The sequence below is a fragment of the Myotis daubentonii genome, chromosome 4 (assembly GCF_963259705.1).
Source record: "Myotis daubentonii chromosome 4, mMyoDau2.1, whole genome shotgun sequence".
Taxonomy (NCBI): domain Eukaryota; kingdom Metazoa; phylum Chordata; class Mammalia; order Chiroptera; family Vespertilionidae; genus Myotis; species Myotis daubentonii.
In genome coordinates this window covers 25,990,757-26,000,519 of record NC_081843.1, presented here as the reverse complement: position 1 = coordinate 26,000,519, position 9,763 = coordinate 25,990,757, and the positions used below count along the sequence as shown (strand labels likewise).

The window sequence follows — 9,763 nt, the reverse complement described above, 5'->3', positions numbered from 1 at the left end:
CTGCACCCTATTCCCAGAACAACTTGTAAACAAAGAGGGTCCATACCAGTGACCGCCCAAGAGGTAAAGGCAATCGCAGGCACGTTTTCACCACACCAATGAATGAAAACCAATTTCTTGCAGTTGTTTCTGTTTTGTAAAGCCTTGGCTGAGATGGTCTGTTATGATACTGAATCCTTGCACAATCCGGAGGAGATATGCAACAGTCATTTTTCTTGATGTCAGTAGGACGCTGTCACAAAGGGCTGGCCAATTTTATTAAATATAACTGGAAATTCCTGGCATTATCCTTGCGACTTGAACACTAGAAAGACTGGCTCAATGCGCTGCAAGAATGTCTCTGTAATTCCTCCCACTTTTTACTTTCTTCCTGATAATTCCCAGTTTGGGAGAATGTCTGAGAACATCTGCTCAGGGAAGTTCGATTATTGGACCCCACTCCCCCAAAGGCCAGCTGTGAAGCAGTCGAGCCTCTGGCATGAGGGAGCTGTGGATCAGCAATGCCAACGCCACAGGAAGGACAGACACACCAGATAACCAAGGCTGAATCCATCTGTGCAACTATTAATCATGTCTTTTATTTTCTATATTTTATGATGATTTGACATCTTGGGGCCTTCTGGACCCAGGGGGGGACTGCCCCACCCAGGCTTAGCTAATTCCTAGAGATACCGAATAGCTTGCATTCAGCATGCCTCTGATATGCAAACCAACCAATTCCCAGTCCACACCCCCCACCCCATCCACCTCCCTTAGTCAGGCTCCCACAGTCTGGGACACTCACCCTCTGCCCTAAACCACACCGGAGCCAGGTACCAGACAGTGAGGGACCACTCCTATACCCCAGAGCTTTCCAGATCATTCAAACTATCTCATCCTATGCTTGCTCAGTGTACCTACCCTGCACCTCATCCATGAAAACCACAATAAATGCTCAGGTCATTCCAAGGAAGTAATATTTAAAGCCAGAGGCAAAGATTTAATAATAATAATTTTATTATTATGTTATCACAATTATGTTTCCTACAATCCCCATCATCTCGTTCAGCACCTGGTACAACGTTAGCCACTCAACTATGTGAAGAGCAGAGAGACAAACTTTTCAGGCAGAGGGAATAGCATGTGCAAAGTAGCTGAACTTGTTTTCAGAGTAACCCTTGCATTATGGTTGGAAATAAATAAATAAATAAATAGCAATACAGTCGAAAATAACAAATGGTCATTGCTTCAGTAACTTGAGTAAGCACCACTGTGAGTAGGAGATTGTATCGGTCAGCTATGACCACAATAAGGCTGTAAAACAAACAACCACAAACTCTTAGCAGTTATTTCTCATTCATGCTTTTGTGGGTTACAACTCTGCTGGGCTGCAGACCTGCTGCTATGCTGGGGTAGCTCTGCTCCATGCGTCTCTCACTCTTCTAAGGCCAGTGACTAAGGACTCTTGTTCTCATGGAGAAGGCAGAAGCACAAGAGGGCCAGCCCATCACACAAGCTTATTAGTTAGGTCCTCGCACATCCCATTGGCCAAAGAAAATCACATGGTCAACTAAGCAAAGTGTGGGGAAGTATACCCCCCATAAAGGCACATGACATGGCCTTGCTGAACATCAATGACGTAAATGGGGAGAGAATGAATATTTAACAAAAAAATAATCTACCATAAAGCTCAAAAACTTGACACACATACACACACACACACACACACAAACAGCCACCATTAAAAATAGCTCCTATCTAAACTATTTTATAGGGGAATGGGGAGGGAGGCTCAATGACAAGGCCTTTTGAAGAATTTTGTATACCCCAAACACTCTTTCGGAGGCCTCACCAGAGAGTATTTCAAATGTATTACATATTTGCCTACATCCTACATTAAATAGATTGTTTGCTATCAAATATTTTTTGAGGAAAACTTCTAAATTTTTCTTCTGAAATTATTCAATAATAAGTGGCATTTAAATTTTGATTGGATGTGATTTCTTGGCAATTTGCATACTCAGAAGCTCTTGAAAATGGGAAATTCTAATCTTAGAGCTTTTTCAGATGTAATAAAATCTCTAGGAACACTAAATTTAACAATTAGCAATATTGACAAAGTATCGCAATGTGTGGGAATTTTTTTAAATATTCATTAATTTCAACTTTGCTGTTGTCTTTTTGCATTTTAGAGCCAATAATTTTCCACCCAGGCCTTTTTGTAGACCTCTATGCCTAATGAATTAAAAGACGTTTTGCCTGGAATCAAAGCTAACTGAGATTGGCCATGAAACGGGTACTTTCGAGCTGCAACCTCCTTGCTGCAGAAAAATGACGGCAGCTAACTGCAACTGAACTCGGCCCACTGCAAAGGCTGTCTGTGCAGAAGGGTGGATGGCTTGTGCTCGCTGATCTGCAGAACCCTTCATCTCATTCACAATGCCGCTCACACTGTATCCACTCCATTTATAAGGCAAATAAAAATGTCCTCTTCCAATCTTGGCTCATTTCATCTTATATAAAAATGCCTTCCCAATGCCTTGCTATCATTTCCCTGTTGTGATTTAAAAAACAACAGGTAATAAAAGTTGGCCTACCAGCTGGTCCTCCAAGGACCAAGATGTGATTGAAGGAGCAATAATGTGCCCCAACGCCCCAGGAAAGTTCCCGAGATAACGTGACGGAGCCAGAGTTCATGGTGGCGAAGCTAGCTTCACCGATAAGTATCAGCATCACAGAGTGCTCATATTCAATTAGTTATATCATTTGTACAGACACAAGGTGATACAAAAATGTAGTTCCCCGCCCCTTCTAGTGATGTGGCAACATGGAGATAATCACCAACCATAGATGAGATTCTGGAAAAGTAATAAGTGCTCATCTCTGTGGGTGCCCTGTACCAAGCTGCTGCTCTGTGCCGAGCACCTGGCACGTGTACATGAGATGGTGCAAGTTTCCAACGAGGTCACAATTATGTTTCCTACAATCCCCATCACCTCGTTCAGCACCTGGTACAGCAATGTTAGCCACTCAAGAAAAACTTGTTGGGTAAAATAAATGAGAGAGTCAATGGCTCCAAGAACCTCCTTTCCAGTTTATCAGCTCCATGACCCTGCTTTTGTGGTTTCCTACGTATGCCCCCCCCCCCCAGCCCCCAGAATCTATTGGTGAGTGGCTGGGGCATGTCTCACATCAACGGCCCCATCAGCCCATGTCTCTGTTGCACCACTGCCTGACTCATCTCCTCATAGTGACTCCTTCCGAAGGCCACAGTTCACCCCTCTATCAGACCCTCTGCAGTTCTGGTACCCCCAAGCTCTTGGCACAAGGCTAGTACTATCACACCAAGCCCGCAGGAAGGACATAAAGCCCTTCCCGGACGCTTGGTATCCATGGTACATCTGCTAATTGGAAAAAATCAGGTTATAATGCTGTATAAATAAAACACACACAGAAACACGTTTAAAAAAAAAAAGAATCAAAAGCATATGCACCAAAATGTTAATACGGTTATCTCTGGGTGGTAGAATGCTGGTGGATTTTTATTTTCTTTTTCAATTATTTTATTTTTTGTGTTTTCCAAATCTGTGTATCAAGAACAAGTGTGCATTGTTTTAGAAATGTAAATGCTTGGCTTATTTAAGGAATGTTTTTGATAGCAGGTCAAGAACTTACGAGGCCAGACTATTCTCCCTAAACCCTACACGGCCTAAGGTGGGTCAGGCTACTCATTCAGCAGCACCCCATTTACAAAGGGTGAGCAAGATGAAGAAATCACCTCACCAGCAGCAGCCCTGCTCTCAAATAAAACTTTGTCCCTGAGTTCGAAGCCAGGTTAACCGGGATGAGAAGGAAGTCGACAGTTGACACTACACACACTCACGTCCTTCACAAACCCCCCCTAACTGTCCATTTACCCGGTGCCAGGAGCAACCCAGCTCCATCGCACTATTTTCTGTCTTCCAGTGACTTGTCTCTTGGTCCTTCTTTCTTCAAGAGTAGTAGGACTTTGTAGTTTCAAGCAAACATCCTGACTGCACACATTCTTAAAACAGTAAGCCATGTATTTCACCTATGCAGTCAACAAATCACTTAATGAATGGCCATTACAGACTGGTTACTGTGTTAGGCGCTGGCGATGCTATGGTGAGCGACCCACAGCTGTGCTCCCTGCCCTCACGGAGTGCACGGTCCAGCGGAGGAAGTAGACATTAATCAAGTGAACACAGTAACATAGGATATATAATCAGAAATCAGAATAATTGGGCATTACAAAGGACATGCCTGTGCTCTGAAAAATGAATAGGAGTTAGTGGGTAGGTAACATGTATTCGGTATCTCTGCAAAAGGAGCAGCCTGTGCAAGGGTCCTGTGGCCCGGTGTCAAACCCAAGGAGCAAAAGGAATTGGAATATGAGTCTGGAGAGATAAGCAGGGTTCTGACCGTGTGGGGCTTTGCAAACCACGTTGAGAATTTTGGTCTTTATCCTAAAATCAACACAAAGCCATTGGAGGGTAGCAAGCCCTTGATTAACCAAAAACTTCAATGAGTTAGATCAGTCTCTGCACTTGCCTTTTAGCGAAAGGGAGCCTGAAGTCAAAACGTGAGATGATGTGATTTCAGTTTAAAAGGTTCCAAGGTCTGCCTCAGGCCAGTCCATCTTTGGACCCATCCCATACACTATATTAATTGTTCCTATTTATCATTCACTATGTGCCAGACACTGTGATGATATACCCTTTTAATACATTATCACACTTAATCCTCACAACAAGATTTAGGTCTTATCACGATCCCCTTTTTTTCTGTTTTAAAATATATTTTTATTGATTTCAGAGAGGAAGGGAGAGGGGGAGAGAGGTAGAAACATCAATGATGAGAGAGAATCATTGACTGGCTGCCTTCTGCATGCCCCCTACAGGGGATCCAGCCCACAACCCAGGCATGTGCCCTTGACCAGAATCGAACCCAGGACCCTTCAGTCCGCAGGCTAATGCTCTATCCACTGAGCCACGATACCCATTTTACAGATGAGGAAACTGAGGTTCAGAGAGGTGGACAATAACATGTCCCAAATGGCATAGCTAGTAAGTGGAGGAGCCAGGATTCAAACCCATGTGATTCTCTCTCCAAAGGCCATTCTCCCTCCCCTAAGTTATGCTGCTCCACTTGGGGTCCTGGGAACTAGAAGACAATTTTCGGAATTATAAGACTCAGGTCCCAAAAGCTCCTAAATCTTCAAAGAAAGTCAGGGAAGAGGAGCAGATGTTTCAGGAAGTCAGAACAGGAAAAACATTTTAGAAAGGGGAACCGCATGGAGGACTGAACACACCTATAAGAATGGCAGAGAGGGCACCACAGAGCAGGAGAAGAGGGTGGGCCAGGTCACGGTGGGTCCCGGATGTGCACTAAGTAAAACCACAGCGTCATGCAGCCAGGAGCAGTAAGGCTGCCACAGCACACGATGATATAAAACCACCATGACTTCAAGGTGCAGCCCACGCACGGAGCGCAGCAAAATGCTTTATCAAACCTCTGCCTGCACTCTGAGCTTCAAAATGGTGCATTGTAGTCAATCAACTTCAATTCAGGGAAGCGACAGACACAAAGGGAGAGAAACGTCATCCTCCTTTTCACAAATGTGCCCAGGGAAAGGCACTGGCCAGCAATGTGCAGTCTCCAAGGCCTAAGACTGCACGTCAGCAGTGGCAGGGGGACAATGGGACAAAGGAGGTATTGGCTGGAATAACAAGGTACGCCTTCCACAAGCCAGAGGACTCATTTCTTTCCTTCTTCGTTGACTCTGGGCCCTGGAGAAATGCCATCGCAATTTCTAGAAAGAATAGGTAAAGGTAGACAGTGCCTAGATAACATTTCTGTCAGTTCATTTTAATTCATTTGGCAAACATTTTGCATTTCCAAGTTGACACAGTTTAGCTATACCTGCTAATGCCAGTGATAAATGCCACCGCGATGGTGCAAGTACCATTCTGGGACTGGGGGTGGAGTGCTGTGCATTGGGGCCTAAGTTCCTTGTCCCCTGCCCTTCAGTTGTTATTGATAATGATGATGATGATGAAGATGACGTACATCTGTACGTCTTTGGGATTTCAGCGGGCCTTAGGCTTCCCTAGAGTTCTCGCCTACTTTACTTGTTCCCTCTACAATGTACAGTATCTGTTCCTCTGGGAACCTGAAGTTGGAAAGAGCATACAATTCAGGAATCTGTATAAAATAGGATCCACAAACCAAGATGCCTGCAGAGCACAGGCAGGTGCGTGAATGAAGAAAAAGGAAGAAATGAAAAGCAATAGGGAATGGCGAGGTCGGTGGCAAATTGGAGTGCTTGGCCCACTGAAAGGTGGGCTGGCTGTTTCTTATCTTACATGCACCAACTATTTCCAAAAGGCCAGATGCTATGTAAATCCCCAATTATTAAATTATTACAACCGGATTTCTATAATTTAAAAAAAAATGTATTTACTTAGAAGTGTTCAGAGTGTCAGCAAAACAGCTATGGTTGTTTTTTTTTAATTAGGAGTTGTATTCTATAATAACGAATGATTATTCTGTGTAAGGTGCATCAGAGACAACTGAAAATGAGAAAATACTATCCCCATATATAACGAATTTGTGCTGGGCACCAGCAAGAACCTGCTTTAAATTTCCATGCCAATTTACAACCCCCAACCTGTACCAGGCAAGGGTAGTGGCTACTGAAAATACCACCAGGACAGGGCTATCCAAAGACACATTCAGTAGTATGGTAACTATACAAAAAAAAAAGACATGGTGCAATTTAAAAACAAATCTTACACAGCATTATAGTTCAATTTTTTTCTTTAAAAGGAATGAGTTGTATACAGTGGGATTAAATGCTTTATGGACAAGGGGGGAAAAAACTGCACCAGAATCAACTTATACATCATCATCTTCTCATCTTCCTCCTCTTTCTTCTTCTTCTAGCCTTGTTTTTTGTTTTTGTTTGTTTGTTTGTTTGTTTGTTTAGCCTTGACGACCCCCTTCTTTGCTGCCTCAGGCTTCCCTTTAGCTTAGTGGGCAGCAATCTCCTTTTCACATTCTCCTTCAGCTCAGCCACCTTCTCATCTGGCTGCTTGTCGTCGGCAGCAGTGACTCCACATCTCGCCCAGCTTCTTGGCAGCATCACCAATGGACCCGCCAGGATGCTGTCCTTTGATTTTTGGACCATACTCAGAACAAAACAAGAAAAAGGCTGAAGGAAGCCTCTTTGGGACCCTTGAACTTCTTTTTTGCTCCCCTTTAGGTGGGATATAACTTTTCAATTCTCTTTCATAACGGGCCTTGTCTGCCTTTGCCACGTCTTCAAATTTTCCTCTCCTTAGCAGACACGGTCCTCCACCTCTCTGAGCACTTGTTAGAAAACTCTGAGAAGTTGGCAGAAGCATCTGGGTGCTTCTTCTTGGGCTCCTCCTGGCAAGTTTGCACACGCAAAAAGAGCATATGATGATATTTTGCCTCTCACCTTCTTAGGATCGCCTTTGCCCATATTTAATTATCTTTCCTCAGTAGCCCAGTGCCCCTCCAGCTACAGTGCCCAGTATTGTCTTTATGGAGCTCAATGTATTACTGAAACTAGATTTTTTTTTTTAAACAACATACCAACCCAACAAAATATAGTTGAAGGCTGGACATAGCCCTTAGGCTCCCCAGCTGTGACCTCTAAAGCCGGCCTAGAGGGGTTTGTGAAGTTGGAAATTTATAAAATTGACAAAAGGGTGAACCTGATTCAAAGTGACTTAAACAAAAACGGGGATTTATTAAAATGGGAAAGGCAGGGAAGAGGGTGAGCTTTAGGAACAGCTGAAACCAGGGCCCTGGAGATCACCAGGCTCATGGGTCCCTGTCTTCCATCTCTTCCCCTCTGCACACCAGATCCACCTCTCCCACCGCAGCTGACCTTCTGCCCAGGCTCCAAAGTTCCCAAGATTCCCATAGAGGCCACCCATCCTCAGGGAAGTGCTGATTAACACAGTCTGTGCCACACAGAAACATCCTCACCACCTGGGAAAATTATTTGCACCAGGTTAGTGCAGGTGCCTATAACTGGCCATTCACCCATGGCCATCAAGACAGGCATGACAGTGGGCCGGCCCCAGTGAGCTGCCCTTCACTGAGCGAGTCAACTCTGGCCAGGGAATCAACATGAAAGACGAGCAGCCACAGCCACAGCCACGGAGAGGGTTGGTTGTAGGAGAAGGGAGAGTCCTGGGCACACAGGGTCCAGGGACCCATCACTAGTTCATTCTACATTGCAGACGGTGACCTTGAAGGACAGTGGATGTGGTGGCCACCTCATGGTGCTGCACAGACCACCCCCCCACAGCTAAGGGCGTTGACTCCTTATGGCTCACCACTGAGTCCCCCCAGAAATCTCCCTCAGCCAAAGGGAGCTGCCTCACCCAAGATCACGCCCCCAGGGAGCAGTCCACACATGATTACCTGTTAGTGATGGACGCGAAATGGAAGGTCTTTCCCAGCTTCAGAGCTCCCAGTGGGGTTAGCTGAAACCTCAGCTACCACCTCATCATAGTCCGACTGTTTCCTTCACCTAATTCTGCCTCTCTCACTCCTTTATGGATGTAGCTCCCCCATCCAGTCAACTTCTTGCAGGCGAATCTCCATCTCTGGGTGGCTTTCAAAGAGCACAGCCTAGGAGAGTCGGTAGCAAGAGTGGACCCAGAATGCAGGCCCTAGCCTGTGTTGGAGCTGCTCACCCTCCGGCTGGCTGGGAGCTGAAGCCCATGGTCAGTGGAGGGCAGAAGGGGGCCCTCTCTCGGACTCCAGTGGCAGTGCCATGGTTAACCTTTCTGCTAGTGGTGGCCTGGGCTGGGATACCAGTGGAGATGGGGAAGACAGCTCTGGAGTTCAGGAGGTTCGGGAGAAGTCATATCATGCCTCATCCATGGGGACAGAGACAAATCCGACCCAGTCCTGAATCCCTGGCACAGGACCTGTCATTGATGCCGAGAAATGTTCCCCTTTTCAGGCTCAGTCTCTGCTTACAAAAAAAGCGAGTCCTCCCCTCGCTGGTTTGGCTCAATGGATAGAGCGACGGCCTGCAGACTGAAAGGTCCCAGGTTCGATTCCGGTCAAGGGCACATGCCTGGGTTGCAGGCTCAATCCCCAGTGGGGGACGTGCAGGAGGCAGCCGATCCATGATTCTCTCATCATGGATGTTTCTATCTCTCTCTCCGTCTCCCTTCCTCTCTGAAATCAATTTTTAAAAAAATAATAAATAAAGGGAGTCCTTTCCAAAGCTGAAATTCCTTAAGGCTTAGGATGGATGGGTGGGTGGATGGGATGAACAGACACACTTGTTGGACTGACAGTAATAAGCCTCACTCTCCCATGCCAGTGGGACAGTCTGAGGATGGCTGGACCCATCAAAGCCACCATGGCCTCCACAGAGAGGAAACAGCACCCACAAAAGAGCTACAATCATGCGAGGATCAGCAGGTGCCCCAGAATGGCAAATGGACCCGAGTGACTTGGCTGAGCCAGGGCAGGCGAGTGGCCGTGGAGGCCTGAGGCTCCAGCCATGAGCCCACCAGCCCATTCATCCGCCACCCACCCAAGACTCCTCTGTGGGCCCCAGCAACTGGTTTTGGGACACATAATAGATGCTCAGAAGATATGGCTGAATGTCTTTACTGATCACCAGGCACTTCCTCATCCATCATCACCTAAGGCCCTCAGGAGAGCACAGGAGGCCTTTCCCCCATTTTACTAGGGAGGAATCTGA

General features: G+C 46.0%; 1 pseudogene; it reads right to left on the bottom strand.

Moving 5' to 3' along the window:
• Positions 1 to 6,974: 6,974 nt before the first annotated feature.
• LOC132232354 (high mobility group protein B1-like) lies at positions 6,975 to 7,507 on the bottom strand (annotated as a pseudogene).
• Between the last annotated feature and the right edge of the window lie 2,256 nt (positions 7,508 to 9,763).